Source organism: Arachis ipaensis, chromosome B5 (assembly GCF_059453495.1).
Source record: "Arachis ipaensis isolate K30076 ecotype BB chromosome B5, ASM5945349v1, whole genome shotgun sequence".
NCBI lineage: Eukaryota > Viridiplantae > Streptophyta > Magnoliopsida > Fabales > Fabaceae > Arachis > Arachis ipaensis.
This window is the reverse complement of record NC_142440.1, coordinates 98531280-98539614: the sequence shown is the minus strand read 5'-3', so window position 1 is coordinate 98539614 and position 8335 is coordinate 98531280. Positions and strand designations below refer to the sequence as shown.

The 8335-nt window shown below is 36.6% G+C and overlaps 1 non-coding gene across 1 annotated transcript; it reads right to left on the bottom strand.

Annotated features, from left to right (window-relative positions):
* Positions 1-7525: 7525 nt before the first annotated feature.
* On the bottom strand, positions 7526-7633 carry LOC148565110 (small nucleolar RNA R71). Its single transcript, XR_015884944.1, has one exon. It is a non-coding gene; the product is annotated as a small nucleolar RNA R71 (small nucleolar RNA).
* Positions 7634-8335: the final 702 nt, after the last annotated feature.

Genomic DNA, 8335 nt, shown 5'->3' with positions numbered 1-8335 from the left:
GTATGAAGCATGGGAGAGATACAAAGCTTTACTCAGGAAGTGTCCACCAGAGATGTTTAATGAATGGGATAAACTCCAAAATTTCTATGAAGGACTGACAATGAAAGCTCAAGAGGCACTTGACTATTCAGCAGGAGGCTCAATGCAACTCATGAAGACAGCTGAAGAGGCCCAAAACCTCATTGATATGGTGGCAAACAATCAATATTTCTTTGCTCATCAGAGACAACGCCAGCCATCACAAAGGAAAGGAGTGTTAGAAATGGAAGGGGTTGACACCCTCCTAGCTCAAAACAAGATAATGCCGGAGCAGATTCAACAACAATTTGAGCAGATGGCTAAAAAGATTGATAGCTTGCAAGTTGCAGCAGTGAATACAAGCCAACCATCAACCAAATGGGGGCAAAATGAAGAAAACCAACAAGATCAGCAGCAGGAACAACCTCAATATGTGCATAACCAAAGCTCCGGCCAAAATGAAGTCTATGGTGACACCTACAATCCATCCTGGAAGAACCATCCAAACATAAGATGGGGAGATAACCACACTCAAAACCAGCAACCATGGCAACGAAATTCAAACCAAAACAACTCAAGAAACAACCAAAACCACCACCAGCAAAACACTAACCCCAATCCATATAGAAAACCCCAAAACAACCACCCAAATTCTAGCTACTGTCCACCCAATAACCAAACCACTAACCAAAACACCTACCATCAACCTTCAACACCCCACAACCAGCCACAAACATCACAAGACACTCAAAGGATCTCCAACTTGGAGATATTGATGGAAAAGATGATGAAGCACCAAGAGACAATGATGGAGAAACTCATGAAAAATCAAGAGATGGCAAGACAAGATCAAGAAGCAGCAAGAAAAGATCAAGAAGTAGCACGGAAGGATCAAGCCATAACAAGTAAAAATCTTGAGAGGCATATGGAACAAATGGCTAAACAAATTGCAGAGATGGATGAGAAGCAATCAAATGTATCCCCTAGTGCCACTCAAGACCACTCAAGGGACAAAGGAAAAGCTACAAAGTGGGAGGAATGCAAAGCAATTATAGTGGAAAGTGAGAAGAAAGCCATCAATCAGGAAGAACACAACAAACAAGTTCCACAAGAAGAGATAGAAGAGAGAAGTGAAGAGGATAGAAAGACCAAGAATGCAAAAAGCTCAAAGAGAGATAAGGACATCCCTGAAACACAACTACAAGAAAAGAAGGAAGGGATGAAGCCATATATCCCGAAACTTCCATATCCTCAAAGATTCAAAAAAGAAAATAAGGATAAGCAATAATCAAAGTTCCTAAACATATTCAAGACACTCAGCATCAATATTCCTTTCTTAGAAGCACTTGAATAGATGCCATTATATGCCAAATTTATGAAAAAAGTGCTAACAAAGAAAAGACCCTTGAAGGAAGGACAGATTATTGAAATGACAATGGAGTGTAGTGCTATTCTTCAAAGAGGTCTACCAGAAAAGAAGGATGATCCTGGAAGGTTTTATATACCCTGTACCATAGGAAACATAACTATTGAGAAATCATTCTGTGACCTTGGTGCAAGTATAAACTTGATGCCTCTATCTCTTATGAGGAAGCTTAAAATTTTTGAGCTGAAACCCACTCGAATAACTCTTCAAATGGCTGACAAGTCCATTCAACAAGCACTTGGAGTTGTAGAGAATGTGCTGGTAAAAGTGGGAAAATTTCTTCTCCCAGTTGATTTTGTCATCCTGGATATAGAGGAAGACCCTAACACTCCCATCATCCTGGGGAGGCCTTTTCTTGCTACGGGCAGAGCATTGATAGATGTTGAAAAAGGAGAATTGTTGTTGAGAGTGCATGATGAGCACCTAGCATTCCATGTTTTCAAAACCCCACATGAGCCCACTCAAGAAAAAGAGTGTACGGAGGATAAGGCCAGAGATCAAAATTTGAAGGAGGTAATCAATGAGTTAGCTCCAAGACTTCTAAATCCATGCTTGAAAGCAGTAGAGATGGTGCAACAAACCAAAGAAATCAATGAGGAACTGGATCCAAAACCTCCAGATGAGAAATTCAACATCTCAGAAAAGGAACCACCAAGGCAGGGAGTATATTTTGAGAAAGAAAAGAAGAAGAGGCCAAGAGGGTGGAGAAACAAGAAGATCCCTACTGAAGGCTTTTCGCCAGGGGATAAAGTAGTGTTAAACACCCAACCAATGAAGGTGTCCCCACAATCATCTGAATGTTATACTGTGAACCGGATCCTTTCACTTGAACACCTAGAAATCATCAAAGAGGAGACCGGAAGGAAGTTCACAGTAAAAGGAGAAAAGCTAAGGCACTATGCTTATCAGCCTCCATGATCAAAGAACAAGATGTCAAGCTAGTGACATTAAAAGAGCGCTTGTTGGGAGGCAACCCAACCAGAGGTAGTTTTCTTTTCATAGTCTTTTCAATAAAAATGTTGAATATTTGGTGTGCATTGCAAGGAGCTAAGTTTGGTGTTTCACACTAAAATAATTTAAGGGAGAATAAAGGATTCTAAGTTTGGTGTTCCACCAAAATCTCATTTAAAAGCACATTCTTACCTTCTGCACAAAGGGTTACTAGCTCCAAGCAATCTGATAAATCATTTAATCATTGTCTATTTCTAGTTTTAATACCTTTAGCAAAGACTTAGGCTTTCACATATGGTTATTTTAATACATAAAAAACATGGCAAGGGGCTAAGTTTGGTGTTCACACATCAAAGTAAGTTCAAACGCCTACAAGAAAGTCTTGCACACTAACCAGTCATCTAAGGGCTTGAGAAACAAGCAACTTCCATTAACTCTGCAGGAATTCAATCACTCTCTTGGGAGGACTACACACCATTAGCTGAGAGAAAGAAGAAGAAGAAGCCACCAAGAGGTTGTATTGTCACTTAACTCCATCAGCATTGAATTGCTCTAAATTGGAAGTGTGAATATGCCCATCTTAACAGTAACTGTTAGTTTAATAGTCTTTGTATTATGTTTGTTTCCCTTAAAATAAGTAAGCTAGTCTAAATGTGTGCTTGTGTGTTTACTTTCACTTAACAAAAAGCATGCTTTATCCCCTGCAATTTCAATTCAATAAAAGAAATGTTTGAATGTGAAGTAAGATGGTTCTCTGTTAGATAGAAGTACAATAAAAGTAAGTGGTGGTATGTGTGTGTGATTGTATGATAGCTCACTTTTAGTGAATAAGAGAACTAGGATGTCTCCTTCTAAGTAGAAAGTGGCCTACTGTCTATGAATCTCAATCAAATAAAAGTCCTTGGTTAAAAAGAAAAACAAACAGAGAAAAGAAAAAGCCAAAAATGGGCAATAGAATAAAAGAAAAAAAAAGAAACAAAGCTAGACACCAATAGCTTGAACCTTAGAATATATGCCTGTGGTGTCTTTGTACTGGGATCTGCTTGGATTATTAAGTTCTTTGGAGTGCATCAACACTTGGTGACTTGGGTTAACTAACCCGGGATCATCAGCTGAAAGTCCACTATCAAGAGCAACCTAACTACAAGGCATTTAGTAACCCAAAGAGGTGCTGGGCATCAATGTTTTAAGAAGGAATGTGAGCCAAGTGTCTATAGTGAATAATGTGTCAAGTATAAAGAAAGAAAAGAACTTGTTACACATGACACTGAACTAAAGCTTTTAGAGAAAAAAATAATAGTCAAGGACAAAGGAATAATGAGAGGTCATAGCAGTGTGTTGCTTGATGCTTGAAGGGGGCTTTCTAGGCCTAAAAGTCAATAAGAAGTGAGTGTTTACATATCCACAGAAAACCCCATGAACTACCAATAATACTCTGCTAGCATGAACATCCTCTTCCATTTCATTCTTTCTTCTCAATAATTCTTTTCTTGCTTGGGGACAAGCAAGCTTTAAGTTTGGTGTTGTGATGACAAGTCATCTTAGCGTAGTTTCACTAGCCTTTTTCTTTTGTTTTCGATTGATTTATGCACTTTCTTGAGCCATAAGCAAGCCAATTGGGTAGATTTCCATGTTTCCTTTGATTCAATCAACCATGTATGAATTAATGCAATTTCATGAGATTTTATGCTATAATTGTCATAAATTATGAAAGAATAACAAACTCATGATTTTGAGCAAAGCTTTGATGTGTTTGGTTGATTGATGATAGGTGAAAAGAGTTTTGAAGAAGGTTGAAGAAAGAAGGAATGGCTAGGAGCAAGAGAGAACAAAAAGCTTGAGCAAAAGTTTGCCTCAAACTTTAGCTCAAACTTTCAATTGAGTTGAAAACACTCCAGAGGAAAAAAGCTTGAGCAAAAGTTTGACCTCAAACTTTAGCTCAAACTTTTGGGAGAAAAGCTTGAGCCAACATTTGCCTCAAACTTTTTGGCAAACGTTGGCATCACAAAATCAATACCCTGGAGGAAAAAGCTTGCGCCAACGTTTGAGGTCAAAATTTTGCTCAAACGTTGGCGCCACACTTGCACACCCTGGAGGAAAAAGCTTGTGCCAACGTTTGAGGTCAAACTTTTGCTCAAACGTTGGCGCCACACACATTTACAAGGGGGCCAACGTTTGAGCAAAAGTTTGACCCCAAACTTTGGCTCAAACGTTGGTAGCAGCAAAGTGAAGCCATCTGGTATAAAAAGTTTGAGTAAAAGTTTGCCTCAAACTTTTACTCAAACTTTTACTCAAGCTTTTATGTTTTTCAACCCGGTTCACAATGGATCTTTCTCCAACTCCAAGAGCAATCAACCAAGGCCTTTATCAACCCAATTCCATCAAGAACAAAGGCCCAATTCAAGGCTTGAAGACCATTTGAAGAAAGTGTATAAATAGCTTAGGATTTAAGTTTTTCGTAGAGCTTTTCCTTTGGCATTCTTGGAACACTTACAGAGAGCTCACCTTTACGTTTTTGATTTGTTGCTTTAGAATTCTAGAGAATTTGGGAGGAGAATTGATCTCTCTTCTTCCTTGTTCTTGCTCAGTACTCTTTACTTTTCTTGCTTCGGATCTTGGGTGGAGAATTGAAGAACTTCTGTTTCAATCTCACCTTGAGATCTTGTTTAATTTTCTGCTTAATTGAATTTCCTTTTCTGTTAATTGCTTCTTATTCTATTCTCTCTGCAATTTACACTTCTTCATTTCCTTTGCAATTGTTCTTGCTGGATCTAGGAAGGCAGTGAGATCTAGACTCAGCTATCTAGTCTCTTGAGTCCTGAGATCTACAGTTTTAAATTTCAATTTCTTTATTTTATTGCTACACCAAGCTTTCTCTCATTTCCGTTTAAGATCCGGTTTAATTCAAGTCGTCTTCTACTTTTCTGTTTATTGCATTTTACTTTTCCTTGTTTAATTCTGCAAACCCACTTCCCAATCCCCTTTATAATTCAAGTAATTTACATTTCTTGCACTTTAAGATTCTGCAATTTACATTTCTTGCAATCTAAGTTTCTGCAATTTACATTACTTGTTCTTTAAGATTTAGCTTATTCACTTGCTCTGCTCTTTAGTTTTCTGCAATTTACCCTTCTCCCTTTTAAATTTCATGCAATTTAGCTTCTGTCGAATACAAACCACTCAAATCAACTTTTGATTCGCTTGACTAAATCAACCACTAAACTAAAGTTGCTCAATCCTTCAATCCCTGTGGGATCGACCTCACTCCCGTGAGTTTTATTACTTGATACGACCCGGTGCACTTGCCGGTTAGTTTTGTGTGTTTGGAATTCGTTCTTCGTTTTCCGAAAATACGCATCAGTAGTAAGCCATGTCTAATTCCTGGACCGGAGCTTTAGACTAACATTGCATGATTCCTGGAATTCTCATTAGAAATTTTGAAATCCTTATTTTTCTTTTTCAAATTAATTTTTGAAAAAAAATACAAAAAAAATTATAATAATATCATAAAAAAACCAAAAATTTGATGTTTCTTGTTTGATTCTAGTGTCAATTTTTAAGTTTGGTGTCAATTGCATCTTTTTAAACTTTAATTTTTCATTAAAATTTTCGAAAACTCATGCATTTGTTTTTCATGATATTCAAGTTGTTCATGATGAATTTCTTTGTTTGATCTCTAAATTTTTCTTTTATGGTGTCTTTTCTTGTTTTTCATATGCATTTTAGAATTATTAGTGTCTATAGAGTAAAATTTTTTAAGTTTGGTGTCTTGCATGTTTTCTTTTTCTTAAAAAAATTTTCAAAAACAAGTTCTTGGTGTTCATCTTGATCTTCAAAGTGTTCTTGGTGTTCATCTTGACATTCAAAGTGTTCTTGCATGCATTGTGTGTTTTGATTTATAATTTTCATGTTTTGAGTCTTTTTGTTGTTTTTCTCTCTCTTCATAAAAATTCAAAAATAAAAAAAATATCTTTCCCTTATTCTTCTCATAAATTGCAAAAATTTTGAATTGATTTAGTCAAAAAATTTTAAAATTTAGTTGTTTCTTATTACTCAAGTCAAAATTTTCTATTTAAAAATCCTATCTTTTCAAAACTTTTTCAAAATGATTTTCAAAAATATTTTTTTTATTTTTGTTTCATATTTTTGAATTCATTGCTAACTTTTAATATTTTGATTCAAAAATATCAAGTTGTTACTTGCCTATTAAGAAAGGTTCATTCTTTAAATTTTAAAATCCTATCTTGTAGTTTCTTGTTAGTCAAGTAATCAACTTTAATTTTCAAAAATCAAATCTTTTTAATTACCTTTTTAAATCTTTTTCAAATTAAATTTCAATCATATCTTTTTCAATTTCAATCACATATTTTTATTTCATTTTATTTTTAATTTTTGAATTTTTTCCCCTCTCATCTCTTTCTATTTATTTATTTATCTACTAACACTTCTCTTATACTTATAATTCGAACCCCCTCTTCTCCCCTGTGTTCGAATTTTTTTTTCTCTTCTCTTCTTCTACTCACAAAAGGAAATCTCTATACTGTGACATAGAGGATTCCATATTTTCTTTTCTGTTCTCTTCTTTTTCATATGAGCAGGAACAAGGATAAGAACATTCTTGTTGAAGCTGACTCTGAACCTGAAAGGACTCTGAAGAGGAAGCTAAGGGAAGCTAAAGCACAACTCTCTGGAGAAAGCCTGACAAAAATTTTCGAAAAAGAATGAGACATGGCCAAAAATAATAACAATGGTGGAGATGTAAGGAAGATGCTTGGTGACTTTATTGCACCATCTTCTAACTTCTATGGAAGAAGCATCTCACTTCCTGCGATTGGAGCAAACAATTTTGAGCTCAAGCCTCAATTAGTTTCTCTAATGCAGCAGAATTGCAAGTTTCATGGACTTCCAATGGAAGATCCTCATCAGTTTTTAGCTGAATTTTTACAAATCTATGACACTGTCAAGACCAATGGAGCTGATCCCGAGGTCTATAGGCTTATGCTTTTCCCTTTTGTTGTAAGAGACAGAGCTAGAACATGGTTGGATTCACAACCTAAGGATAGCCTGAACTCCTTGGATAAGCTGGTCAGTGCTTTCCTGGCCAAATTCTTTCCACCTCAAAAGATGAGCAAGCTTAGAGTGGAAATCCAAACGTTCAAACAGAAGGAAGGAGAATCCCTCTATGAAGCTTGGGAAAGATACAAGCAACTGATAAAAAGGTGTCCTACTGACATGCTTCCAGAATGGAGCATCATAAGTATATTCTATGATGGTCTCTCTGAGTTGTCAAAATGTCATTGGACCATTCTGCAGGAGGATCTCTTCACATGAAAACCCCTGCAGAAGCTCAGGAACTCATTGAAATGGTTGCAAATAACCAGTTCATGTACACCTCTGAGAGGAATCCTGTGAACAATGGGACGCCTCAGAAGAAGGGAGTTCTTGAAATTGATACTCTGAATGCCATATTGGCTTAGAACAAAATATTGACTCAGCAAGTCAATATAATTTCTCAGAGTCTGAATGGATTGCAAGCTGCATCCAACAGTACTAAAGAGGCATCTTCTGAAGAAGAAGCTTATGATCTTCAGAACCCTGCAATAGCAGAGGTGAATTACATGGGAGAACCCTATGGAAACACTTATAATCCTTCATGGAGAAATCATCCTAATCTCTCATGGAAGGATCAACAGAAGCCTCAACAAGGCTTCAATAATAATGGTGGAAGAAATAGGTTTAGCAATAGCAAGCCTTTTCCATCATCTTCTTAGCAACAGACAGAGAATTCTGAACAGAGCCATTTTAGCCTGAAAACCATAGTCTCTGATCTATCCAAAACCACACTAAGTTTCACAAATGAAATAAGGTCCTCCATTAGAAATTTGGAGGCACAGGTGGGTCAGCTGAGTAAGAAGATTACTGAAACTCCTCTCAGTACTC